The sequence below is a fragment of the Hyposmocoma kahamanoa genome, unplaced genomic scaffold, assembly GCF_003589595.1.
Source record: "Hyposmocoma kahamanoa isolate Upper Pololo Valley unplaced genomic scaffold, ASM358959v1 78, whole genome shotgun sequence".
NCBI lineage: Eukaryota > Metazoa > Arthropoda > Insecta > Lepidoptera > Cosmopterigidae > Hyposmocoma > Hyposmocoma kahamanoa.
Genome location: NW_020653945.1, coordinates 57,233 through 59,992, shown reverse-complemented (window position 1 = coordinate 59,992; position 2,760 = coordinate 57,233).

Genomic DNA, 2,760 nt, shown 5'->3' with positions numbered 1-2,760 from the left:
GTGTGTGTGTGTGTGTGTGTGTGTGTGTGTGTGTGTGTGTGTGTGTGATTTGGATACATGTGTGTGTGTGTGTGTGCATGTAAGTGTGTGTACCAGTAACGGATCATTAAGTTTGAGTCAGACTATTGGATGAAGCAACTTTTCCGTATCATCATAATTTAATTTTTGCAACCAGTTTGCCAACCTCTTCTTACATTCGAATTTATTCAACCCAAAAATGTGTAGCTCTCGATGGAGTTTATTGTAAAGCAAATATCCAAGGAAGCAGAAAAATCTGTGGCTAAAGGCAGTCCTCAGTCGGTCACAAGAGAGACCACTATGCAATTTCGCCTATCAGAGCCACTGTCATAAGGTGTAAGGGTGTGTTGTCTCAGCACCGTCCAGAGGACAAAAAGTTGCCTAACAATAAGAACTTGACAAAAGTCATAAAGATCCGTAGTAGGAAAATGGTACGGTTTGAAGCAGGTAACTTTTAGAATCACTCTTTGTGCTCGTTTCACAAGAATAAAATGAGTCCTAGCGGCCCCACCCCAGACGGAAATGCAATAAGTAAATAAGCTTTGTCCTAGAGCAAGGCATACCATTTTCATGATGTAGGGGTCTGCTACATGACGGAGAGACTTGAAGATGTAAATGAGCTTCCGAATGCGCGCTCATAATAAATTAATATGCTGTCTAAAATTAAGATTTGAGTCAATCAGCACTCCAAAGTATTTTATACTGTTTGTAATTTCTAAAAAGGTTATTGATACTGAAACGTGGTTGGAGATGACGGCAATTTTGAGTTGTGAGTTATCAGGTATAGTATGGTTGCGGATTGAAAAAGGGACGACATTTGTTTTTTCTGCATTAAGTGTGAGAAGATTGTCGTTGAGCCACCTCCTTACCACACTAAAACCAGCTTGTGTAGATTGATAGGTCTCATCTCAATCCGCACCAGAGAATATCAGCGCAGTGTCATCAGCGTATGAGAAAATTTTACAGTTCTGAAGCTGTAAATCACAATGGTCATTGATATATACTAGGAACAGTGTGGGACCCAGAATGCTTCCCTGTGGAAGTCCGAACGCAATGGGTTGGGCGTCGCTAGTATAGGCACCAATTTTTACATACTGAGTTCTCTCCGAGAGGTAGCTTTTAATATATCAAACTGTGGTCCCCTCAGTCCCAGTGATTGCAGCTTATATAATAGTCGGGGTATCGACACCGTATCAAATGCCTTGGCCAGATCCAGAAATAGGTACACCGAGACATCCACGTCGGTTATCCAAGTTGATGACCACATGATCAACTAACTGATGTACAGCATCTGCAGTCGTTCTACCCTTCCGAAATCCGAACTGGTTAACGGATAGAAGGTGAGTGGTTTCCAAAAAATTAACCAGCCTGTTGTTGAGAATGCGCTCAAGAATCTTTGACAAGGCTGATAGGACTGAGATGGGCGTATAGCTGTTGTGTGAAACGGCCCCGAGCCCCCGCCTTATATATAGGGTGTATAACCGCCGTTTTAAATTGTTCATGAAAAACTCCTGTAGATATACTGAGATTACAGATGTACGTGAGCGGCGGTATGATGAGGTTTTTGTATCGTCTTATAAGACTTCCAAAGATATCATCCCATCCCGTTGCACAATCTGCCTTTAGAGAGATAATTAATTGCTCCACTTCACGATCATCTGTCTCCAGCATAGCAAAAGATTTACCATTGAACCTCTCAGGCAGATTATAATTGGATCCCGAGTTCTGCATATTGGTGTGTGCCAAATTAGGGCCCACATTTACAAACAAATGGTTCACCAAATCAATCGGATTTCGAGGTGAACTTCCTACTTGCAAAATCAGCTATGTTTTTAGGTTTGTTTACTTTGGCAACTTTACCAATGGCTTCCCACAGTCGCCTTCCATCTCTGCCAGCCTTTCTAATTTCTTCCCTTTCGAAGTCTCGTTTTGCGTTTTTTATGCGAGCGTTACAAAAATGTCGATACCTCTTATAAGAGAGTTTGAGAATTTCATCATTAGGATGTTTTTTTAGTTTCCTATACAAATTGTCTCTATGCCTCATGCACTTTATTAGACCCGGGGTAATCCAAGGCTTCAGCGCTCTCCGCCTATGAGATACGCAATAGGATTTAGTGCATCTTTTAATGGCTAGACGAATAGGAAGAATCAAATATCGAGTAGCACCGTTTACATCATTAGTGGAATATACTGTGTCAAAATCTATTTGATTGATGGCTTCATCTAGTTCAATAAAGTCGATCCTGGGAATTTTGCTTGGTTTTATGCTTAAGGCATAAAACCAAGTCTGAATGAGGAATTTTAAAATCACAGTAGTCTACATTTTCTGTCGGGTTTGCTATGGTATCGACTTGTTCATTGCCAATTGTACTGGAATGTCCCGATACTTAACAGAACTCTATAGTGAAACCTTAATTGCATATTTCCTTAATTAGATTTCTTAAGTAGTAAATTAAGTAATTAACACGGCTATCAATAAGCTTATTCTTCAATAACAACAATGCACTCAAAGAATCGGATAAAATCAAATATTTAGAATTACTAAAGTTAGAAATTAAAATATAGTTTACAGCATAAATCATCGCCAAAACCTCTGCAGAAAAAATAGAAAATAAATTATTACAAATAAAAACTCTTTCACATTTTAATTGAAAATTATAAAAAGCTAAACTTGTCCTATCCTTAGTTGTAGAACCATCTGTATATACTTTAATGTAATCCTTCTTAGCATCTATATACACA